At 40.4% G+C, this 26,945-nt stretch overlaps 1 pseudogene; it reads right to left on the reverse strand.

The window, feature by feature from the left end:
* Positions 1-8,668: 8,668 nt before the first annotated feature.
* LOC110211707 (protein FAM50A pseudogene) lies at positions 8,669-9,921 on the reverse strand (annotated as a pseudogene).
* Positions 9,922-26,945: the final 17,024 nt, after the last annotated feature.

Below are 26,945 nucleotides of genomic sequence, written 5' to 3' on the forward strand. Positions count from 1 at the left end.
AGCCTTTCCCTCTCTCACCCAGGGGTAAAACTGAAAAACCTTAGGAAAAGTGAGACAGTGAACAGGAAAGGAATTGATCTAGCTCTTTGGGTGATTTAAAAGGAAATAGAGAAAAAATTCTAGGGAGTTGGGAGAGCCACCACGTGTCTTTGAAAATCAAATCAAAATCTGTCCTGAAACTAAATCATAATATGGTTTAAATGTGTTCCCCTATAAGGGTAACTGTGGTAGATCAGAACTTAATACAAACTGCAATCACTATTTGGCCTCAAGAGATTTATTGGTTGAGTGCATGACCTTAGGCATGTCATTTTACCTCTGTTTATTTCAGTTTACTAATCTGTAAAGTGATAAAAAAAATAGTACCTGCCCCCAAGGTTTTAGGGAAGACCACATTATATAATGATTATGAAGTATTTAACATAGTGCCTGACATAAATTTGATAATTTATTGTATTAGAAATATTGTTAGAAAAGTAAATTCTCTTTTAATCTTGATTCTCTTGAGTTATAGATGCAGTTGTTAAAAGAATTATGTAAAAATGTTTGAAAAGCTATTTATTTAGAAATATAATAGATAATGGTAATCCTTTTCTATAAATTTGATATGGCAAAGATCTAAGATGTCCTCATCTGTGAAATGAAGTCCTAAGATGTTACCAGCCCTGCTAATGGTTTAAAGTGATTAAGTTTGAGAAATAGTACTGGAGTCTTGCAACTTACTGGCAGCTTGGCAACACTTGAGCACTTTAGTACTTTAGATTAAGAGTAACTATATTCTAGAGCAGGGGTGGGGAACCCACAGGCTTGAGACCACACGTGGCCCTCTAGGTCCTTCAGTGCAGCCCAAGGGCTGCAGTCAAAGGGCTGTACCCATCTTACCAAGAGGGCTTTCTTAAGATTCTTTTCTATTCCCTCTCTGATTTATAAAAGTTTAGCTGATCCTTACAACTTGGGCTTTAAGACAATGTTTTAGAATTTGTTTAAGATCTGAAGTCCACATCTTTCCCTATTGGTACCCTAAATGGAATGATCCTTCACAATTATGGATTCACCCAAACTTGGGCTACTCTTTTTAACTTACTGATTGTAGAATCTTTTGGTGTTTCCATTATTATGCTTCTTGAGTGGATTGTTATTCCTCTAGATCTTGATTATTTTTATTGTACTGCATTCTCTGGGCCTCAAATCGGGACTGGGTTGGACTGGTTATTAGAACTGTAGTTCTGGAAGAGGAAATTTTATAAATTTACCCACAGGGTCCCATATTCTATAGTGTGGGGGAGCCTCCTAATAACTTAAATTTAACTCCTTAAATTTCCCTTTTGTAATGAAAAAAAGTGAGAGTCAACCAGTGGGAACTTTTGTAGAACCCTTTTTGTAAGCACTCAACCATAGCAAATTGTTCTGGTTCACAGCACATAAATGGTGTTTGGACCTACAACTGTTGTTACAACCCTCCTTCAAACTAAAGAAGTTATGCTTTAAAGAAAGTTATACCTTGAGAGAGGAAGTTTTTTTAAGTACTGTCCATATAACACTTCCTTATTTAATTATTCAGTCTTTATACATTCTGCTTCTGGGTGGATCTACCTCCTTGAAGTCTTCCAAATCACTTTTGCTGATTGGCCTTGCTTAAGTAAATTCTTATATGGTAACAGCCTCACTTTTACTGAGGGATGGCCACTTTTATGAGTTAATGCCTTTTTAGGAGTAATGCCTGTGTAGTAAACATTGTCATCGATGACCATCATGTTACCAGGAACTGTTCCTTTTTTGATGCTACCAAGGTACAGGTCCCCACAAAGGGTAAGAAATTCCAAACAGATTTTGTATCCTGTGATCTTTGCCTTATCATCCTGTGTCTTGTATTGTGCTTCTTCTGTGGAAGAAAAGTCTATAAACATGTTCCTGAAAACTCCTCTATCTGATACTCTTTTGTGTATCATTACTTCATTTGCCAAGTGGTACATTAATATCAGTACTTGGAAAGCCAGAAATTTGGGTTATTTCTGCTATTGCTGACATCAACAGGAGGAACACTGTGACAGAGCCAAGACCTTGACACATACTCAGCGAGAAACATGGTGGCACTTAGTAGTTAATACCATGTCTGGGGATGAGCAAACATATAGGAGCTAGGAATCCCCTTGCTATTATGGAAGTGAGTAAGAATAGCATCTTACAAGCCCTGGAAATAATTCAGGCAGAAGTCAATGTCTTTATTTTGGCTGCTGCAGAAAACCCCAAAGGCTCTGTATCTGACATTCCATCATGTTTGTATTCTAGTTCATACCTCTTGTTGCATTTACGTTAATCACTTATAATACATTGAGCTTAATATAGAAAAAATACAAATCTAGGTATGAAGACTATGCCAAGTTGCAGCTACTGATTCTACATCCCTTTGAGATATTATTTGGAATCTTTTCTCAGGCTTGAGTAATTGGATGAATTCTGTCCTATGTTTTCATATTCAAGTCCTAGTCTGCCAAGTCAAGGCTATCCCTCATCTCTGGAATGCTCTCCCTCTTAACCCTTACCTCGTTGAATTTTTTTCAGCTCATGTACCTCCTCTGTGAGGTTTTCCTGGTCTGTCCTCCAAGCCAGCCATCAATGTAGTTAGGATAAACTCATTTATGAAAGAACTTACTTCCATGATTCTGTACCTTGACCTTCAGTGGAATCCCTGTGGACTCAATTAGCAATAACTTATCGAGATCAAACAATATATGTAGCTAATAGAATTTCCCTTGACTGCCAAAACAATATGAGCCCCCAGAGAGAAATTATTCCTTTGGGGCTGATGATCCCCAAATAGGGCAGTTTATGTCAGTTCAACACAATGACTGCTTAGTCCATCAGAGATGGGGCCAATTTAATGTCTGCTTTACTTCATACTTGTTCCTCAAAGAACAAGGAGGCCAGTGGTGTAGGAAATAAATGATATTTTTCCCATAAAGTTCTGTAGAAAAGGCATCATTTTAAAAATCCAAAACACATGATAAACTTCAGGAAGTCCTGACTGTTCTGTGCCCAATTCTACAAAACCTCCCTAAATCCTATACTACTTTCCAGGAATCAGTTGGCCTTTTCCATGGCAAGGCTGATCTCCCCACTTGTATTCGTAATTTTGCCCCCTCCACTTCTTTAAGATGATTAAAGATTCAAGAGGATAAAGCATAATAATACTTATGCAAAAGAAATACCCTCACAATCAATTGTATTTGTTTGTGAGTTACCTTAAATCTCTTTTTATCCCGGCTTCTTCCTTTCTGCCTACAATTATGCTCCATTCTCCCTTACCTAATGGGAGCTTTTCCAGGATTCTAGGGACTCTTCCCCCCAACCTCTCAAACTGTTATTTTATACACCTCTTCTGTTATTACACCAAATTACTAGAAACACTTATTCAATGCCTTCTACTTCCATACCACCCACTATTTCCTCATGGTCTTCCAATCTAGAAAGGGCAAAGGTCTCTGATAGCCAAATTCCACTGCTTTTATCTCAGTCTTCATCCTCTGATCTTTCTGTTGTAGCCATAATGACTGCCAACTTAGTAAACTCTATGCCCACCAGATTTCCATGACTTCTTACCTATTTCTCTGCCCTTCCCTTATTTCTTCTTCACTGGCCTCTTGGGTTCTTTGAGCTCCTTAAACATGGACATCCATCTCCACATTTCTATGCTCAGCCTTCTCATCTCTGTCCCCTGACCTGTATTCAGGTGAATCCCAAATCTGTTTCTACTCCCAATTTCTCTCAAGCTCTTACTTTAAGTACCGGCTCAAGTTCCACCTCTAGATCACGTCCAGTCTTCTCAGACTCAAGCTTAATGTCCTTATTGCTGTTTATGACTCCATGGTTTTCCATTCAGGATCAAAGCTTTAGAGTCATTTTTCTATCTTTACCCTTACACCCAGTTCATTGTCTAATCTTACCAATTCAGATTGATATCTCAGCTATTCTTTCTTCTCTACTTCTGCTTCCACTTCCATCCCCCTTCTTTATGCAACTGTTATTTACCAACCTGTGCTATCCTAATAACCTGCTAACTGGTCTTTCCCCTAATACCACCCTCTCATCCCCCCAAAAACCACCTTGTACTCAAATTAGAAATGAATGGAAAATGCCACATGCTGATAAGCTAACCTGAATACAAAGCCTCCAAACCTTTGGAATGGGATAGTATTTAGCCAAAATGCCCTCAATATTTGGAAATGATTGGAGACAAGGAAGATTCAGGGCAGCTAGATGACAGAGCCCACAAACAGGGAGAGGCTTGGTTGCCCTAGATAGAAGCATTCCAGGATCCTGGACAAAAGAGACTGGTGCTAACCACAGGAGGTCCCCAGTTGGGACCCAGAGTCTCTTGTCATCATGGAATACCACTGTGGAGTCACTCCTCTCCATCCTGCAAGTTTCCCCTTCACAGGGGAAAACACAGCATAAAAGATGTGCATCCTCTATAGTTCTCCCCCCTGCCTCTCCATCCCACCAAGAAAAAAAAAATTGGCTGGGCTCCTTTACATAAGTTTTGTTTTGTTCTTTAATTTTGAAAACTTTGTATTTAGAACAAGAAAATAATGAAAAACAGAGGACAGAAATGAAGAAATTATCTCAGTTCACATTCTCAGTTTCCCTCACAGGGCTAATGTGTTCTGCTGTGCTCATTACTCAGTAATGTGGCAGATCCAATAATAGGCATCAGCCTATTATTGGGGAAGGAGAGAATATTAAGATGTCCCACACTCTCTTTCTTTCTCTTTTTCTCTCTTTCTTTCTTTCTGCAAGGCAATTGGGGTTAAGTGACTTGCCCAGGGTCACATAGTAAGTGTCAAGTATCTGAGGCAGGATTTGAATTCAGGTCCTTCAGATTCCAGGACTGGTGCTCTATCCGCTCTGCCACCTAACTGCCCCTCTACTTTCCTTACTAATACCATGGTTTTTTGTTTTTTTAAAGGACCACTTAGAGCTGTATCCTCAACTCCCACCCAGCAAAAAGGTAGGAAAATGTTAACAACATATACCTTTCAGGCAGTTTGAATAGGAATAAGGGTGAGAGAAGAGCCTATTCACCAGCCTAGCTCCTTCTCGGGATAGGAATGGTCATGTGTGGGGACTGAAATTGTCCAACCTACAATAAAAGAGACTGAGGCAGAGCTCTGAACCAAAGGCACTTCATTAAAGGGTCCATGGTCCTCTCTGATGAAATGGACCTCAGATTTTTCTCACAATCTGTGATGCCCCCTTCTTCCAGCGCCTTAGTTTTATAAGGGTTGATACTAGATTTGATACTTGAACACTCTAAAGGGGCTATACAAAGTACAGAATCCCCATTGGTTAACAGATCTTGCTTTGTGGGTGAAAAAATCATTTATCATCTAGGAATGGCATCTCAGCAGCAGGGTCTTGGGTTGAGCAAAGCATGAGGCATCTCCACTGACTAAGCGTCATAAGATGGTTGGACAAGAGAGAATGGGCCAGAGGTACAAAAATAAATTGGGGGACTTTCCATCACATTTAATCACCTCTACCATACTGGGCTTAGTTACCATAACAAGTAAAAACAAGGGTGGAGGGCCTCTAGTTAGCTTCCTATGATTAAGTAAGTGAATTTACAATCTGCAGTTTACAGCTCTAGGGCCTAATATACAGAACTTATAATCACTACCCCTACAGAATCATATCAAACTGATTAGTACTGATTGGAATAGAGTAGGGGTCTAAATGAATTATTTCTCACACATGAATGGGTCAGGGACTGAAAGGATGGCTTCTTGTCAGACATAGGAGATCTTCTTGACTCAATACCCAGGTTCTCTGGCTCTAAAAGCAAAGAGAAGGTCTCTTCATTTAAAGGAGAATCAATTCCCTTCTAAACTGATTTATTCTAGCAGTGTAAATAGGTATGAGCCTAAGTTTCTAGTATGGCATTGTCATCTTCAGGAGCTAGAGCTGAGGGGGGACATATGAGTACTCATCCTGATTTGATCCAAAGTAGGAGGCAGGACTTCTAGAATTTGGGCCCCAGTCTTTCCCACCAGTCTTTCCCCATGGGCCAAGAGATTTTAGACCCCAATGGCTCTCTTCTAGCTTCCACAGCTGGAAGGGAAAAGAACAAAGACAATGGGAGCCTTGTGGCTTTTTTTTTCCTGGTAGCTCAAAAGAGCTAATTCTTCCCTTATGGCCTTACTTATTGTGCTAAATAGGCCTTGCTTTGCAGTTGTCTGCCCTCCCACCCTTGTTTTCTCATCATCTTGAGGTGGTTAAGGCCAACAGTGCCTAAATTCCTTGATGCCTTAGATACAGTCAAATACCTGGCAAGATGGCTGATACAAAAACAGACATGACAAATGATTCACCTTGACCTGAGGAGGATAGATAAAACCATGACAATAAGACAGAGAGGCCTGAAAGTCCAGGCTGCCAGGGATAGTCATGTTTGAGGGAACCCTCTAGCCACTAAAACATCCTACCAGAGATTAAAAGGGTAGGTAGCATAGAATATAGGATGTGGTGGGGTATGCTTAATAATTCTTCCATAATCAATCTGATGATCACTAGGTGGAGTCCTCCCTTCCTCATGTGAAACCTAACCATTGATCACATTATCAAACATATGGGTAACAGGAATTTTTTTTTTAGCAGGACAAATATGGTGACAAGTTAATAAGAGTCAGTATTGACTTCTCTTTTGGCATCTAATGCAGCTTACTGGTGGAATCTAACCCATTTCTATGCCTGTGGCCCCTATCCACGGGGCACAGCCTATTCTGCTAAGTATTAGCTCTCTGTAGTGATAGGAAAGCGTCTCACAAAGTTAGTCAAGGGAGAATTATGGACAATTGGTACAGCAGATTTACCAGCCAAGTGACAGCATAAATAGGGACCAGGAATTTGAACTTATCTTTTTGCCAAACTTCCAAAAACAACTTTGGTTCAGAGAAGGAGCCAAATGGTCCCTCACAAAGATGATGGACCTCATGATACCTATGTACTTTGGGTGGAAAGAAAAAGAATCCCCTATAATGCAGAATACTAGACTGTCGCAACTGCTGGAGGGAAAGAAGCAGATTAGAGCAGACTGTAGGGAGGGCCCTGTGAAAAGATCAGTCATGTAAGAGAAGAAAGCCCATTATTTACAGAGGAGAAGAGCAATCACCAGCTGAGGAGGTATCTGATAGAATACTGACACATGTGCCCCAAAGCAGGACAGGATTCATCTTCAGACTCAGAGGAGTCACCTTAGGGAAGACGAAGGGGATTTTGAGGGGGAAAGGTGAATGTGAATCAAGGAGGAAAGAATGTGAGAAACAGGAGGAAAAAGCCAGATGTCTCTTTTCGTGGGCATTCCTCTAAGAACAGATGTTTTGTTTTGGTTTCCATGAAACCCAGACCCTTCCCTTGATAACACCATCTTTATTTCAATAGAACATCATCTTTGTGTTGAGTAATTCTGGACAGCCCCAAAATAGACCAAACTCAAGGTTTCTTGGAAAAATGTCAGTCAGGGTCCCAGAAGCAATCAATTCGAGGTAAAAAGAATGAGGTCTTCTCATTAAGGGTGTTCAAAAAAATTGCCTCTTTAGTCCTTTGTCCTTTCTCTAACAAATTTCCAAATATGTTCATTGCACTGAGGGGCTCCTGGGCTAACATCCTCTGGCTAATGATAAAATCACCACTCTAGCCCCATTTAAGGACACTATTACCTGAACCATAATGATCAAGCAAGAATAACAGAGAAAAGAATTAGAAAAGAGAAAAAAACACAAAGATACCAAGTATTTCTGGCTACTTTGTTGACATCACAAAGTTGAGAACCCAAGAAAGACTGCCAGTACATTGGGTAGACCCCCTGTGCTAGGATTACGGGAGAAGTTCAGTTGTGGTCCCAGATAGGCAGAGAAGAATTGGTCTTAGCTAAGAAGGAGGGAGGGTACTAGTTTTTATTAACTATACATTCCCTACCCCCAAATTAGGGTGGCAACAGCATCAATCAGTGACAAAAGGCCAAAATTTTGAGAGGAGAACATTTAGTCATGACACTTAGAACTGCCTTCTTTAACAGGGTTTTCACAGACTAAGCAAGTCTTTGCACCAAGTGTTCAAAAGCCTGTGTCTGGTCAAACAGAACTACATACTTTTGTCTGACTGAGGACCAGACTGAGTTTGAGATTGCCCCCAAGTAGAATTCTGCTTGAGGCATTTCTTCCATTACCCCTGGGCTTTCAAGCTACACATTCCGTGGGACCAGGCTGCTTTTGTGCTGTACTTCCCATCCAGCATTCTGATAGGTTTTTTGTTTTGTTTTTGTCCAGCCTTAGATCTTTGAGAGATTTATAGTTCTTCTTTCTAAATATCTGTATCTCTCTCTCTCTCTCTCTCTCTCTCTCTCTCTCTCTCTCTCTCTCTCTCTCTCTCTCTCTCTCTTTTTCTCTCTCTCTCTCTCTCTCTCTCTCTCTCTCTCTCTCTCTCTCTCTCTCTCTCGGGCTTCCCTGAGTATCTTTTTTTTTCTCATGCAAAAGTTCATTCTAAAATTAAAAAACAACAACAACATGTAAATAACAGTAGAATTAGGGAACAGAAATCCAGGGACCAATTGTGCCACAGCCCGAGCTAGTCTGTGCCAGTCCCAGAATCTGCTTCACAGTTGGGTGTGTGGACCTAGGGGACCCAGATATACCTAAAAAAGGAGTGGGAAGGGGGAAGCCCCATGATGGGGGAGGGATGGAGGGTTAAGATGAATGAGGAGGAAGGAAGGATGTCTAGAGACAGCTGTTAACTTTCTCTGTCAGGTCTAACAAATGAGAAAGTGGGTGGATGGGTAGGTGGGGATGGGGATGAGGTGACAGATCATGTGCTGTCTTTTACAGGTGCTCATCGGATTGTGTACTCGTCCCACTTTTTCTCTGGGTCATAGGGTTCCCAGCAGCTGGCTGGGAACATACGCTTGTTCTTCTCATACCAACTCCTCAGCACCACCTTTCCTGCATGTAACTCATCTTTTTCTACTGTGGCATCACTGAGAAGCCAAACATCATCACAGATATCAAAGTTAAAGAGTGGGCCACTTTTCCCTCTGGCTTTAGTGACAATGAAGTCATAGAAGCTGTGGTGATGAGGTATAATCAGATCCTCTTTGATGTACATGAGCTGCTTCACTCCTGCTGACCTCAGCTCACCGAAGTCTTTCCGCAAGATCTCCAAGGCCTTCTGCAGGAACTGTTGCATTGTGTTCCCTTTCTTCATGTTTACCGTCATTTGGTGCCCAGAGCCATCCCAGTAACTAAATGTGATTTCAGTTTCTTCACTCTTGATCTTCTCCTGCTTGGCTGCCCATTCCTGTCGAAGTTCCTCTTGGAGTCTATTTTCCTCTTCCTCTCGGTCATGGTCAGGAAGAAAGCTTGTGTCCACATCTGGGTTCTTCCCTAATTTTCTCTTCTTTGAAGGGATCTCTTCATTTAGACTGTTGACTCTCGGAAGGTAGGAAACGTATCTATTCTTGTTCATATCTACATTGCCTTCCCATCCTAGATCTTCCTCCTCCATATCTTCCTCTTCCGCAGGCTCCTCTCCCTCATCCAGGGTGAAGGACAGGGGACAGATCTTCCGCTTCTCTTCCTTCTTGCGTGCCTTTTCTCGAAGTTTCTCCAGCTGTAGCTGAAGTTCTTTGGACTGCTCCTTTTTGGCCAGCTGCCTTTCTCGCTCCTTCACCAGCGCCTCCTGTTTGGCTTTCACGACATTCAGGGTTATGAGACCCGCCGGGCTGGACTTGAGTTCAGCCTCCACAGCATCATAATGAGCGGAGAATTTCTCATCGGCGTTTGACTTCATGGTGTTCTCCTCAGTGATCCGCTGCTTCATTAGATGCATGGCACGGCCGGCCTCGCTCGCCGCACCCTTGTACTGAGCCATGGCAGAGGCGGGACGGCGGCACCTGGGCCAGGCGGCTGAGGAAGAAGCCTAGTCCCCGCCCTGTAACGTCACCGCGCTGCTGCATCAGCACCAGGTGAGCAGCGGGAGCTGCAGCGAGTGGGGGAGGGGGAGCAGCCGCTCAGCTGTTTCCGGAGGTCGGGGCTCTTCTGGGCGCTTCTAAGCTTTCACATTCTCCTTTCCTCCTTCAGCTAAATCTTACTACAACCTGCTCTTAAAAGAACTCCGAATGCTTTCTTTCCCGTGACTAGATCTTCTCTACTTGAAAAGGGGCTGGCTAAGACTCTCATGGTATTCTGAGGTAGAGAACTGGTGTCAAAAAAGTACTTTTGTCCATTGTCTGGGATAATTGAGTGTAAGGCATATATTTGTTAAACCCCAGACCCCCCCTCATTATTTTTTTTAAGTCTTGTAAGGTTTTTTTTATCTATAAATATGCAAAACCTTTATATCTTTAACCTTGTGACATGATAAAATTTTTAAAAAAGTTTTGCCTTTCTCCATTCACAAGTACAGTTTCTCTTTCCCTGGGGCTCAATCGTTGGGTTTTTTGGTAGCTGGCCTTTAAGATGCATGTACTGATAGATTAACTATGGATTCAACATACACTTGCATTCCACTTGAGGCCATTAGCGATCCTACACTCCCTTCTTGGTTCTTTTGCTGTCCCCATTATAGCAAGGTTCCACAAATACCAAGGGAAAGGTGGATCTAAGTTTAAAGAGCACATTTGGATGGGGTCAAGTTCACAGTGATGGGGTGCTTGTGTGTGCTTGTACTCAGACTCCACTTAGTTGCTAGTTCTTTTCTCACCTTTTTGGGGTGCTCAAGAAGTTTTTCTTAGGTATGATATAGCTTCTTTGGGCACCCTATGAACCTGTATTTCTGTCTAGTTTGTCAGCATTATAGTACAAACATTGTTTAACTGATCTGGGAGACTGTTAAAACACTAGAAAGTGGGAAGTTCAACAAACATTGTTTAACTGATCTGGGAGACTGTTAAAACACTAGAAAGTGGGAAGTTCAAAATTGTCCAAATGCTTTGAATTGTCCAAGGTGCTCCTCAGCACTTCCTTCTCAGGGCATTAGCTTAATATTCATTCTTGCTCCAACAATTCAAATGAATCCCAGTCTAACTAGGTTGGCAATTTGTAGACAGCCTGTGAGACATGGCCAAATTTCCTTGGCCGATCCAATTTTTTTTTTTGCATCATTTCAACTTGAAGTATTTTTCGCACTTGGTCTAAAGCCTATGATTGATGGAAGAGCTCAAAAAGGATTTTGAGAAGCAAGTAAGCGAAGTAGAGGAAAAACTGGGGAGAGAAATGAGAGTGATGCAAGAAAATCATGAAAAACAAGTCAACAGCTTGCTAAAGAAGACCCCCAAAAAATACTGAAGAAGATAACACCTTAAAAAATAGACTAACCCAAATGGCAAAAGAGGTCCAAAAAGCCAATGAGGAGAATGCCTTAAAAAGCAGAATTGGCCAAATGGAAAAGGAGGTCCAAAAGCTTACTGAAAAAAAGAATTCCTTAAAAATTAGAATGGAGCAAATGGAAACTAATGACTTTATGAGAAATCATATATATAAACTATATATATAACATATAAACTATAAAACAAAACCAAAAGAATGAAAAAATAAAAAGATAATGTGAAATATCTCCTTGGAAAAACAACTGACCTAGAAAACAGATCCAGGAGAGATAATTTAAAAATTATTGGACTACCTGAAAGCCATGATCAAAAAGAAAGCCTAGACATTATCTTTCAAGAAATTATCAAGGAAAACTTCCCTGATATTCTAGAACCAGAGGATAAAATAGAAATTGAAAGAATCTATCAATCATCTCCTCAAAGAGATCCCAAAATAAAAACTCCCAGGAATATTATAGCCAAATTCCAGCATTCCCAGGTCAAGGAGAAAATATTGCAAGCAGCCAGAAAGAAACAATTCAAGTATTGTGGAAACACAGTCAGGATAACACAAGATTTAGCAGCTTTCACATTAAGAGATTGGAGGGCATGGAACATGATATTCCAGAGGTCAAAGGAGCTAGGATTAAAACAAAGAATCACCTACTTAGCAAAACTGAATGTAATCAATGAGAGGAAAAAATTGATATTCAAGGACATAGAAGAATTTAATGCATCCTTGAGAAAAAACAAGAGCTAAATAAAAAATTGATTTTCAAATACAAGACTCAAGAGAAGCATGAAAAAGTAAACAGGAGAGAAAAATCATAACGGACTTATTAAAGTTGAACTGTTTACATTCATACATGGAAAGATGATATTTGTAATTCATGAGACCTTTCTCATTATTAGGGTTGTTATAAGGAATATATATATAGACAGAGAGCCCAGGGTGAGTTGAATATAAAGGGATGATATCTAAAAAATAAAATTAAGAGGTGAGAGAGGAATGTACTGGGAGAAGGAAAAAGGAAGAGGTAGAATAGGGTAAATTATCTCACATAAAAGAGGCAAGAAAAAGTTTTTACAGTGGAGAGGAAGAAGGGGGAGGTAAGAGGGAATGAGTGAACTTTATTCTCATCAGATTTGGTTTAAGGAGGGAATAACATACACACTCAATGGAAAGCTATCTTACCCTACAGGAAAATAGGGGGGAAAGGGATAAGAGAGGGAGGAGTGATAGAAAAGAGGGCAGATTGAGGGAGGGAATAAACAAAAGCAAACACTTTTGAGGAGGGACAGGGTCAAAGGAGAGAATAGAATAAATGGGGGTGGGATAGGATGGAGGGAAATATAGTTAGTCTTTCACAACATGACTATTATGGAAGTGTTTTGCATGACTGCATATATGTAACCTATATTGAATTGCTTGCCTTCTCAATGAGAGTGGGTGGGGAGGGAGGGAGGGAGAGAATTTTGAACTCAAAATTTTCAAAACAAATGCTAAAAATTGTTCTTACATGCAACTGGGAAATAAGATACACAGGTAATGAGTTATAAAAATCTATCTTACCCTACAGGAAAATAGAAGGGGAAGGGGATAAGAGGATAAGGTGTGATAGAAGGGAGGACAGATTGGGGGAAGGGTTAATCAGAATGCAAGCTGTGTTGGGGTAGGGGAGGGAAGAGATGGGGAGAAAATTTGGAACTCAAAATCTTGTGGAAGTGAATGTTGAAAACTAAAAACAAACAAACAAATAAATATCTTTAAAAAAACCAAGTGACTGTAATGTCAGGATCCCCATGTACCAAAGACAAGAAAACTCCCCTTAGGGACTTTGGTATAGGTCCCACCTTGTGAGGTATACAAGTGACTGCCACCATTGTAATGGAACTATTCCAGCCTATAAGTTGGAATGTATTGACAACCTACTATGTTATAATACAGACAGACTTGCTAAGTTGCCTCACTGGAGCAAACCAACAGGCCAGCTGGCCAGGATCTGCCACTACTGCTTGTCTCCTCTAATTAACTGTGGAGTGGATTGCAGTTTGTGATTCCCCTCTCCTCCCACAATTACCTTCTTCCACCAAGATGGCCAGGAAAGACTTTGACACAGGCATCCATGATTCACCCACATGGCTTCCTATTACCTCTAGCAAATAAAAAATGCTCTGTTTGGCAATCAAAGCCATTTATAACCTAGCTCCCTCCTACATTTCCAGGCTTCTTAAACTATGTTCCCTAAAGTATTCTTTGATCCAGTGACATTGGCCTTCTGGCTGTACAAGACACTCCATCTCTCAGCTTTGAGAATTCTCACTGGTTATCCTCCATGCCTGGAATGCTCTTCTTCCTCAACTCCAACTACTGACATCCCTGGCTTCCTTTAAATCTGAACTAAAATCCCATCTTCTACAAGAAGGCTTCCCTAATTAGTGTTTTCCCTCTTTTAATTACTTCTCATTTATTTCTCATTTAAATATCCCCATTTAATTATTATTCCCATTAATATATCCCATTTATATAGCTTGTTTCATATATATTTGTTTGCATGTTCTATTAACCCCATTAGATTGTAAGCTCCTTGAGGGCAGGGACTGTCTTTTGCTTTTTTTGTATCCCTAGCACTTAGTATAGTGCCTGTCACTTAATGCTTATTGATTGATTGATTGATTGATACCCTAGATGATCTCTTAGTTCAACAGCCCAGTGGGGCCAATGAGGAAACTCAATAATACTTGGTGACTAATTTTAGATTACTGAAGGCAAAACCAAGCTGTAGATATGGTTGCCCTTGATACTGCACACATGTGACTATGACTGAAAATGGAGTGGCCATACCCAGCAAATGTGGAGGAAATGGCAAATGTCTTTTTTTTTTCTATTCCCCTACAGGAAGAGGACCAAGACTAATTTTCTGTTACTTGGCAAAGAATGCATTACTTCTTTATAGTCCTGCCCCAAGAATATTTTAATAGCCCTGCCATTTGCCAGCAATGGGTGGAATGGACAATGGCCAAGCTCCAACTTGACTCAAACTTTAGTCCTCAATTATTAATGATATTATTATAGTGGGAACAGAAGTTGCCAGCTGTGGACCCAACTGGAAAAAAATAGATAGGTGGTTAACCCTGGAAAAAAATACTAAGAATGTGCCAATAGGTGAATTTTCTGAGAGTTCAATGGGTAGGAGCTCAGTGGAACATACCAGAGAAAGTCAAGAACATCCTCCTGGCCCTGAAGCCCTAAAGAACCAAGAAAAATGCCTGGATCTTGACTGAGCTGTTCAGCTACTAGCAGCAGCATAGCCCATATATAGGAGATTATTGAAAAGCCCCTTCTACCCTGTGAGATAGTATGCTATTCAATTCACAGCAACAAGTCCCACTGGAAGCAGTTCAACAGGCCCTTCCCCTTGGACCCCTGCCATCTACTGATACCACTGAACTACAAGTATAGGCTTCTCCGTGGCAGAAAGATGCAGCTGAGACCCAGAGACCTTTCAGATTCTGGATCTACATGTTTATGGGGGCAATGGTCAATAATGCCTCCTTTGAGAGGCAATTATTAGCCTGCCACTGGGCCCTGATTGAGACAAAGAGACCAACTGAGTATACTGCTATCACACTGAGACCTGAGATCCCCATATTCCAATGGGTTTTAACCAATACCAAATCCTAAAAGCCTGGCAGAGAAAAGATATCAATTATCAAATGAAAATGGTACATTCAAAGCAGAGTGAGGCCCTAACCCAGAGACACGAATAAACTGCAGGAGCTAGTGGCTGTTCAGTCTACCAGAGATGTGCCTGAAACTAATCCACTGCCCACACTCCGAGCTATTTGGGGCCTTTATCTGTCCAACCTCCCAAAGGACACAGGCTTCATTTACTGATGTCACAGTCCAGTGGAGAAGAGCCGTCATCAAGGTATCTTAAGGTAAGGTTCATATCATTCAGGGCAACAACCAGTCCGCCTGGTGGACCGAGCCATGAGTAGTGCTCCTCACCCTTGAACTGAGCACTCAAAAGGAGATATTCATCTACACTGACTTTTGGACCAAGGCTAATAACCCAGCAATCTATTCCAATCAGTGGCAACAAACTAGCTGGAAGATCAAGTCCAATCTGGTATGTGTGGCGTTCCTGTGGGCCCATATAGGCTCACTGAAAAGGCTATACATGACTCATGTATCTGACCACTCAAAGGGATCCTTTTCTGAGGAATCCAAATGGACTAACAGCTGATAAAGTCTGCACTTAACAGATCTCCTCAGCAGCCTAATGACTTCATGCCAGAACCTGCCATGGAAATGAATATACCATGCAGGACTGGGCTCACAAATGACATCTCCACCTCACCCAGGAAGAAGCAAAGGAAGTAAAGATTGGTTGCACTTCCTGCCATCTCCCTTGCCATGGAGGGAAGGGACACCCAGAGAAGATCCCCAAGGGAGTAAATCCACTTGACAAGATCCTATTTTATACTACAGGGGCCTAAATATCTTGAAAATAGTACATACTTATTCAGGATCTAGGGTTTTGTTGTTTGTCCTTTGTTTTTGAATCGGGATAGTGACGCCGTGACTTGCAAGTGAATTGGAAAGACTACCATCATGGACCTTGTAAAAGGACAGCTGTCTTTGCATTGGCTATTCTGATTTCCAGTGATAACAGGATTCTATTTACTATTGCCAGTCGGCCCAAAGTCTGAACATTAGGTCATCTTCCCCTCCCTAACACATCTCCATTATCTCAGATGTTGGCATGATCCACTATCAGGAGATAAAGGGAAGAGGAACACTAGGTCACAAGCAGTGGTGTGTAACCCAACAGCTACATGCCCAGGCACCACTTGTTTTTCAGCAGGAGGTTGAACAATCTACTCCAGTGATTCCCCTTGAGCATTTATGACAATGATCCAAGGGGTTCATACTAAAAAATTCCTTAATAGCACATTAAGCAGCAAATAACTATATAGTTATGTTACAGGTGAAGCATTGTAGGTTTATTTCTGTAGCTTTCAAAATGCTTGTGATCATAAGCACAATGATTTTGGTGTTCATACAGTAATTACATTAAACTCTGACTGCTTCTCAGTGCAGTGTGTTCTTGTAGTATCTCAAACCATCATTAAATTGTTTTTAAACCATCACAAGGAGTTGCTGTTTAAGCACCAATCAGTTCCCAGTGGATGTTCAGATATACGTATGTGCGTGCCCTCACTTGTATATTGCACCAGAGTAGCTTCCTCATTCCCTTGTTATCCTTTAATCATACTTAATCAATTGATCCACAATTTTCAATACGTTCTTGCAGTACAAAAGTCAGGCTGTTCGACAACCATGATCTTTGGGCATGCACATTACCAGTCATCTTGAAGTCATCAAAGGCCATAACAGACATTTTGCAGAAACAAACTTTATATTTCCTGTCATTGCAGTGTTAAGACTGTTTTCTGATTTAAACTTATTCTCCGCTTAAGTTACTATTCTTTATCTGGCAGATTTTCAAATGTACTGGTTGGCACCATTGGTTGGTTTTAAATGTTAACATTGTTAACAACAAAGCAACATGTGTGACTGTACTTGAAATACGTTTATTATTTAATAGTACTTGCCATTAGCCAATGGAAAAGAAAGTATTTTTATATTATAACTATCCATTTACGTCAATTTAGGTTAGATGACCAAATATAAAAAAATGAGCTGCTATCTTTCAGCAGCAGAGCTTGTAAAATTCTACCATTCTCTACTACATGTGGGTGAGCATTTTTACTTTATTTTTGTAAATCAAAATATAAAAATAAACTTAATATGGAAACAGATTTAAGATTGTGAATTATTTTATGTGGAATTACAAAATAAATTTGTAATTATTTTATAATTTTATATGTAGAATTTTAATTGCAAGTAGAATAAGAATTTAGATTGTATAACAATAATTATACAATGTAAATTTTCATTTTGAGCTTTTAGGGACAAAAGTTATTATTGCAATTATTTTAAACACTTACATGAATAAATCTAAAAGTCTTATTATGAACAGTATATTAAATTATCCTAGGGTTCACAACACATTTTTTTTGTTTTTTTTTTCTTTTAGGCAATTGGGGTTAAGTGACTTGCCCAGGGTCACACAGCTACTAAGTGTTAAGTGTTTGATCTGAGGCCAGATTTGAACTCAGGTCTTCCTGACTTCAGGGCCGGTGCTCTCTCCACTGTGCCACCCAGCTGCCCCTTTGTTGTTGTTGTTGTTGTTGTTGTTGTTGTTGTTGTTGTTGTTAGTAATGAAAGGGATTCGTGGAACAGAAAACTGTGGGAATCACTGATCTATTCTGCAGGCCTCAATAATCAGAGCAAATTTGGTGCTAATTTGGATGTGTTGATCCCTGCCATGTAGCAAACCAACCCTTTCTTAACATTACCCTGTCCAAAGCCCCACTTAACTTCCCCAGTAGGACAGGTTGACAGCCTGGGGAATCTACTGGGATTCTAGAGGAAGATACCAGAGGATACAGGCAAGGGGTGATAAATGGGTCCCAGATGAGATAGTGAGCCCCAGTACTATGGGCTGCCTACTGGACAGGAATATTTAGATGCTATTGGGAAAGGAAGTAACCAGAAGAAAGGAGGATGTAGGCTAGTGAGGAGGAGAACCCTAGACGCAGACCTTCACCTTTTCTTGCTTTATCTCTATAGGTAACAATAGTTGCTGGATGGGAACCAACAGAAACAAGGTGACTCTCCTTCAACTGTTCCTGTTGACCGGGTTTGATTTTTCTACTTGAATGTCAACCCTGGACATCATCTCCATGGTGGAGGCAACCAGACCCAGATGGCACCGTGAAGGTGCTCCTACTCTTCTACACTGAACTCATTTCTGTACCTGACTCAAGCACAGCAGTGGCAGCCAGCTTCAGCAGCAGATAGAGCTGTCAGTCTAGCCCTAGGCACACCTGATGGGCAATAACACAAATGCAACCATAACAGCAGCTTCCTTAGAGGGAAAGTGTAGTTTACAGGTTGCAAGGGAGAGAGAGCAAGGTATAGGGAACTCAACACAACACAACAGGACACCAAAAATGCAACATCGGAGAAAGCAGGTAAATCAGCTACCCAGAAGTGGAGTTTTGGATACTGTGAGGTGATACTTCAATAACAATGACAGCACCTTTTCTAAATTCTGCTGTACAGATGGCATCTCTGAAACATCAGACAATGCATAGGCCAATGTAGATCTCTCCCTGTCATCATGCCTCCCCTTCAGATTTGGGGAAATATGAAGTCAGGACAAACACTGTCCTATGGCTATGCTACCAAGTCTTCCTTCTGCAATTGGGCAAGCCCAGGCTTTGTGACCTGGAAGAATATAGCCTTGATCATGTGGATATACCTGTGCCCTGGTTACCACCTTCAACGTAGCTTCTATAACCTTGCAAACATCTCATTGTTCTCTTCGTCTGTAATGGTACTGCCTCCCCAACCCTAATCCCTGGAAAAAATAAAAAGTACGCTATAGGTGGTAGCCTAGCCATTTGCTACTTATTAAGCACCCCTCCCACTTTTGATGGGAGTGAGGTGGAAGTCATGCTGCCATACAGTCAGGCCAAGGAGGTCAGAAATAAGGGGTTTCACCATTTACAGGCCTTTCTTCCATGGCTATGGATGTGGGGAGGGGAGGAACCAGAGACTTCTTAACTCAAGCCCAAGTAGAAAACAAAATGCTAAAGAGTTAGAAGCACAGGCTCACAGTCTGAATTCCCCAGACTGCATGATGATAGATAAGCATATGGCTCTGGACTATCTACTAGTCAGCCAGGGAGGTGCACTGGCTACCAGCTTGTGTTGTTTGGGGGGTTAATACCAGTTTACAAACTAAACAGACCATAGGAAAATTGACTCTTCAAGGTGTGGACAGAGCCTGATGTGTGGAATTCTCATGTCTGCGGTTTTGGTCCTGGCCCTCTGCCTAGAAGGCATCATTGTAATCCTGATGAAAATCCAATGAGTATGGCAATGCCTTCAGCACCAGCTCACTGATTCCTTTACTATCTGCCTTATATAAGTCCTGGACAGAAAAGTTTTTGATACGAAGCAGTGCTGGGTCTAAGGGGGTGGACTGTGGACTGTGAACTGTGAAATCCAATTTTACTGTTTTGTTCTCATGCCTGTGTGTCAAGGTTTGACTAAGCAAGGAGACCAAATATTTTCCTCTTCCCCAACCCCACCTCCCCAGTCTAACCATTCTTACACTGTAACATAGTTAGAATTAAGTTTCCTGGCTCCATTCCCCTCATTCTTTATTAAGCAATTCAGAGAATATTCTCATTTCAGTAGTCCACACTACCCTACTGTCTTGCCTCACTGGCAATGTGGTAGTTTCTTATTAGTGCCACATCAGTTCTTTACCTAAAAGTTTATGTAAGTTTGAGCCCTGAGTGGCATCCAATTGGAATGTGTCCCACTGCACATCTAAGCCGCCCTACTGTGTGCTGACTGCTGGACTGAGGCAATGGAGGCTGAACTCTCTACTAGAAGGGGAGGCAGTAAGTGAAGGGAATAAGCATTTATTAAGTGTGCTAGGGACTTTGCTAAGTGCTTTACAAATATTATCTTATTTGATACTTGCAACAACCCTGGGAGGTAGGTGCTCTTATTTCCCATTTTACAGTTGAAGAAACTGAGGCAAGCAGAGGTTAAATGACTTTCACAGGGTCATACAGCTAGTAAATGTCTGAGGCTGGATTTGAACTCAGCTCTTTCTGACTCCAGGCCCAGAGCCCTATCCACCGTGCCACCTAGCTACCTTTGTTGGCATCTGTTCTATCAATAAAGTTTTGGGTTTTTTTTAAAAACTGTTATCACTATGATTTTTCCTTTGAAACACCCCTTCCCTTTGGTAGTTAGGGACCTAATGGATATCCCAGGGCTGCAGAAGTAACCACACCCTACCTTGCTTGTTGCTACTGTCCTTGTGGTTGGCCTTTTGTTTTTGAAGAGGACCAATGACATCACATGTGACGTCTTGACTTACACAAGGAGGCAAGGGGAACTATCTGCCCAACTTAAGTTCTACAGGATCTCTGTTGAATATCCTTTCTGTGCTATAGCTAAGTAAACCTTCTGTTAACTGTAAAATGACCTATACTTCTAATACTGAATCTAAGCCAACAAGGAACTGGCCTGAAGAAGGCCACCACTCAGCACAACTGTGTTTGTTTAATCAATAAACATACATTTATTAAGTTCCTGCAATGTGCCAGGCTCTAGGGATACCAAAAATAAAAAAAAAGGTAAAACACAGTTCCTTCCCTCAAGGAACTCATGATCTAACAAACAAACAAATATATGCCAAAAGGCTATATACAGGATAAACAGGAAATAATTAACATATGGAAGGCACTGGAATTAAGAGGGGTTTAACTTAAAGGCAACCAGGAGGTCAGCAGGCAGAGATGAGAAGGGAGAGATTTCCACGCATGGGGAGAGCCAGAGAAAATGCCCAAAGCTGTGAGATAGAGTGTCTTGTTTGTGGAACAGTCAGGAGGCCAGTATCACTGGTTTGAAGAGCATGTGGCAGGAAGGTAAGGTAGAAGAAGACTGTAGGAGGATATTAGGTTAAGAAGGACTTTGAATACCAGTACATTTTGTATTGGTCCTCAATGTAACTGGGAGCCAGTGGAGTTTATTGAAAAACTGGGGAGATATTGATGTGATCAGACCCACACTTTAGGAAAATTACTTTAATGGCCAAAAGAAGGATGGATTGGCGAGTAGAGAGACTGGTGCAGGTTCACCTGGACAACGGCAACAGTCTTCTGGTGCCTCAAGAGTGGTGACTATGTTAGAGGAAAGTAGGGGGCATATTCAAGAGATATTGAAATGGTGAAATTAATGGCCTTAGCAACAGACTGGCTTGCAGAGGGCCAGGGGTAGCGGGGGAGGTTGAGAGATAGTGAGGAGTTGAGGATGACTCCTAGGTTGTGAGCCTGGTTGACTGAGAGGATGGTGCTGCCCTTTACAGTAATAGGGAAGATCGGAAGGGGGAAGGGTTTAGTGAATTCAGTTTTGGACATGTTGAGTTCAAATTATCTACTGGATATCTAAATCAAGATGTCTTTCAGACGTCCTGAAAATCAAAGGAGAGATTCATAGAATTGAAAGCAAAAAGCACCAAAAAAACCCCACGCAATTAATAATTTAAAAAAACCAAGAGCTGACTTAAAAAAACTAAACCATTACCTAATTTGATTTTTTTTAGAAAGAAAACCAAATTACCAGTATGAAAAATGAAAAAGGTGTACTCACAACCAATGAGGAAATAAAATCAATTATTAGGAAATATTTTGCCCAATTATATGCCAATAAATATGATAATCTAAGTGAAATGGATGAAAATTTACAAAAAATATAATTACCCAGATTAACAGATTAGGAAATAAAATACTGAAATAACCCTATCTTAGAAACAAGTCATAAATGGCCAGATAGATTTACAAGTGAATTTTAACAAACATTTAAATAATAATTTATTTCAATACTATATAAACTGCTTAAAAAATTAGTAACAAAGAGATCCAACCAAATTCCTTCTCTGACACAAATATGATCTTGATACTTAAATCAGGGAAAGTCAAAACAGAGAAAGAAAACTATAGAACAATTTCCCTGATGAATGTTAATACAAAAAAAAATTAAAACAAGAACAAAAGATTACAAAGATCATATAGTATACCAGGCTAGGTTTATACCAAGAGTCCAAGGTTGGTTCGATATTGGGAAAACTATAACCATAACTGACCATGTTAATAATTTAACTAATAAAAATCATATGCTTATTTCAATAGATGCAGAAAAAGCTTCTGACAAAATACCATACCCATTCCTGTTTAAAAAAATAAATTCTAGAAAGCACAGGAATAAATAGAACTTTCCTTAAAATGTAAGTAGTATCTGTCTAAAACAAAGAGCAAGCATTACCTCTAAGGAGGATAAGTTACAAGCTTTTCCAATAAGAATAGGCATGGAGCAAGGATATCTAATTATCTCCATTACTATCCAGTATTGTGCCAGCTATAACAATAAAACAAGAAAAGACAGTGAAGGAATAAGCATATTCAAAGAAGAAACAAAACTATCACTTTCTGAAGTGATGCTTTACTTAGAGAACTCTAAAGAGTCAAATAAAAAACTAATCAAAACAAAGTTACAAGATGTAAAATAAACATATACAAAACATCAAACATTTCTATATGTTACCAACAAACCCCAGCAGGAATAGACAGAAAAAGATAAATTCCCTTTAAAATAACTACACATAGCATAAAATATTTGGGAGTCTATCTGTCAAGACACACACAGGAACTACATGAACACTATTATAAAACACTCTATACACAAATAAAGACAGATCTGAATAAGTGGAGAAATAGTAAATGCTTATGAGTAGGCCTGATCAATATAAGAAAAATGACAATACTACCTAAATTAATTTATTCAGTGCCATACCAAACTACCAAAGAATTACATAAAAAATTTAATAAAATTAATCTGGAAAAACAAAAGATCAAGAATATTAAGGGAATCAATGGGGAGGAAAAGGGAAGCAAGGGGGACTAACAATACCAGATCTCAAACTATAGTACAATGATGTAATCATCAAAACAATTTCCTACTGGGTAAGAAATAGAAAGGCTGAACAGATTAGGCAAACAATATGTATATTGCTTCTGTAGAAGCAAATAAGGTCAGCAAATAAACAGTGTTTGATAAGCCCAAAGATAACAGCTATTGGGTCAAAAAACCACTATTCAACAAAAATTGTTGGGAAAATTGGAACACAGTCCAGCAGAAACTAGGTGTGGGGGTCAAATACTCCTGGAGTGACTGTCAATTCTTCAGCTTGATCAACTGAGTTGATTTCTACTCTGCATCCTTAAAGCAACTTGTCATATTGTTAGCATACAATAAAACAGAAAACAGATCATAGCTTTGATCCAGGGATTGTATTGCTGAGTTTATGTGTAGTTCACCACTTATGATTATGGCACCCTTCTAAGTGGTGGCACAAGGACAAAAACAAAAACCAATCCCAGACTGCAAGAAGTTTACATTCTCTTGGGGATAAAACAGCAGATAAGACTAGTTCACAACCAAGACGCACAGCCACACTACCCTGCCTAAGGCCTGAAAATACAGGGCTATGCTGAGATTTTGAGGGCAAGGGCAAGAGGGAGATCTTGAACTTTATACTCTCCTTTTTATCTCTTCCCCTTGACAATCTCCCACTTTCTTTTACTTTACTTCAGTCTCTGATGAAAAGAAACCTTGGAAGACCTCAATGAACTTATGCAAAATGAAGTGAGCAGAAGCAGGAAAACAATTTAAACAATGATCATGAGATTTAAGAGAAAATAACTTTGAAAGACTTAACTCTTTAACAATGCAGTGAAGGGCCATAACTCCAGAAGACTGATGATGAAACATGCTTCCATCTCTTGCGAGAGGAGGCAGACTATTTGCACAATTAGACATTTTTTGAGATACAGTTGTGTTAATTTGTTTGTTACAGAGAATAATTCCTCGGGTGAAGAGGAAATACAGATAAAAAAAATGAGTGTCAACAGAGCATATAAAAATACACAGAATAGAGAAATTCAAGAAAAAGACCAGGGTGAGCTAAAGAATATTGCATATACCAAGAAAGCAAATTGTAAATGATATCCACAGTTTCTGTTCTATGTATATGGAAATATTCTTTTTCTAGGTTCCTCAAATTCAAAATAAAATACATTTAATTAGAAAAACCAAAAAGCAAAGATTCTCCTGGTCAAAGCCAACCAGTCTACATGTATCCTTGACCCCATTCCCTCTCATCTTCTCCAGCAGATCAACCTCAGTCATCCTTCTCTCTTTAATCTTCAGTCTCTCCCTATGTATTGGTTCCTTCTCCCCTGCCTACAAACACATCCAATCCCCTACACACTCACACCTTAAAAACCTTTTACTAGATCTTACCATCTCTGCCACCTGTTGTCACATATTTTTCCTCCCCTTCTCAAATAAAGTGAGAAAAGCCCTCTAATTTGGTATCTTCACTTCCTCTCCTAGAGTGACTTTGCAGTCCCATTACACTTAAATCCAATTCACTTGCAAGTCAAGCCATCACCCTCCTGATGTTATTGGTTCTCTCGAAAACAGGAAGAACAACAGTCCTCTAAGTCTTCTAAACCATTTGCAATCTGGCTTCCAAACTCATCATTCAACAAACTATTTCCCAGGTTACCAATGATATCTTAATTGCTAAATTTAGTGGTCCTTTATCAGTCCTCATCCTTCTTGACCTTTCTGTGGCATTTCACACTGACCCTCTCCTCCTGGATACTCTCCCTTTTTTTTGTTTCCATGAGATGTTCACTTCTCTGATCTAACTATTCCTTTTGTATTTATTCATGTCTGTCCACTGTGTCCCCAAAGGCTCTTCATAAATATGTGTTCACATGTATGTAAACACACAAATTAACACATGTATAATATACATTCATATGTGTATACCCATATACGTATATAATGTACAGATATGGCAAATAGAAAATGGGCAGTCTCAGTTGCCTTTGAAAAACTGCCAAGTTCTTTAATGACTCCTAATTCCTCCCTGAAACAGAGACCCTTCTTTTTAATACCAATATCTTTCTGCTGGTGCTGTATAGTCAAGTTATTGTACAACACAGTCCCCAAAGAATTAAAATTAAGAATTACCCAAAGGGCAACAGAGAAGTGATGAGGCTGCAACTCATACCAAACATAGAATTATGTAGGAGAAATGGAGTAAATGATATAATCAAAGAAAGGTGTGATCAAAAAAGATGGGCTGGTCAAATGATGAGCATATCTATAAGCTCCATTGTAATGTCAAGATAAAGTGAGGAAGATCTTAGCACCTTGAATGGACCCTGTGATGAACTTAACAGAAGGACAAAGACAAAAGTCCAGAAGATAGGCACGGATGACTTGGAATCTCTGTCACTGTTGGGAATATCACAGACCCATCTGAATATACTAAGTGAAGAGCTATTCGCCCAGTCTGTGCGGAGCTTCAGAGCTAGTCTGCATGGAGCTTTAGGTAAGACCCGGGTATGCTTCCATAGGAGATAGAAATGGCACAGAATAAAACAAAGATGGGAAAAGCAGGTGCTAAGTATTCATAGAAGAGATCTTTGCTGGAGGCTATAGGTATAGCCATTGAGGGATCAATTCCCAGAGTACCTAAGAAACAGGAAGGTACTAAAAGCATGACAGAAAATTCGGGATGTTATTAATATATCATGTATCACAATTTATTCAATCATTTCCAAATCAATGGGTACCCACTGTTTCTCGTTTTTTTTTTTAATACCACAAAAAAAATGTTTAATTTTGGCATGTGTAGTGCTTTTCTATCTTCAGCTTGGACTATGTGACTGGTACTGTGATTGATAGCTAAGTTAAAGGGTTGAACTGTTGTTTTTCTTGCATGATTCAAAACTTTTCCAAGAAAGCTAAATCATTGCACAGCTCCACTATAGCTTATAAGCATACCTGAATGCCCACAGTTCCTCCAATATTGTATAGAAAAGAAGCAATGTGGAGTAGTGGATACAGAACAGGCCTCAAAGGCAAGAAGACCTTGGTTCTAGTGCAGCCTCTTATACATAATAGTCGTATGACCTTAGGCAAGACACTTAAAAGAGTTGCCAGGGCACTTAGAAACTAAGTAGCAGACAAGCTGCTGACCATTAAGGATAGTGGGACATCCCTGTACCAAGAGAAAACACAAGTCCATAAGATCCTAGCCCTAGATAGAGATCTGGCCTCTACCCTGGAAAGATTTGGGATCTAGTCTGGCCTCTGATTAGATTAGCTCTGACTTCCAAGTGCTTTAGGCAACTCTCTGACTCTAAGCTACCAACCTATGTGGGCTGATAGTTTCCTATACCAATTAAACCACGGGTCCAGTCTCCATCCCAATCACCCTAGTTCATTTGATAGGCCTGAGGATCAAATCTCAAAGTTGTTTTAACTTATATACATAATGTATATATGTATATTATGCAATTATTATTAGTGACCTGGATCACTTTTTCACAGGTTGTTGATACTTCCCAGGTTTTACTTTGCAAACTGTTCACAGCAAAAAGTTCTTCTACGTCAACATGCATTTATTAACAGTTTACTATGTGCCAGGCACTTCGCCAAGTGCTGGGAATACTATTTAAGAATAGCTGGAGTGCGTGTTCATCTGCAAACCGCATGTAATCCCATACTACTAGCAGTGATAACAGGAAGCGTTTCGATAGTGCTTCAGATCCGCAAAGCGCTTTCCACGTCCCGCTATCTGATCTCACAACAACCGCGCGAGGTGGGCGGGGCGGGCCGCGCGCCCCGCACTCCGCTGACCCCTCGTGTTAGCGACAAGTCCGCTCGTCCAATCCTCCGAGAGAACTCGGGGCCACGCGAACCGGAAGCCTCCCCGAGCAGCCCAGCCTCTCCCACTGACTTGCTCCAGCATGCGGGCAGAGGCGGAGGGAGGCGGTGACCTTCCCCCCA

Source organism: Phascolarctos cinereus, unplaced genomic scaffold (assembly GCF_003287225.1).
Source record: "Phascolarctos cinereus isolate Bilbo 61053 unplaced genomic scaffold, phaCin_HiC Scaffold_2;HRSCAF=192, whole genome shotgun sequence".
NCBI lineage: Eukaryota > Metazoa > Chordata > Mammalia > Diprotodontia > Phascolarctidae > Phascolarctos > Phascolarctos cinereus.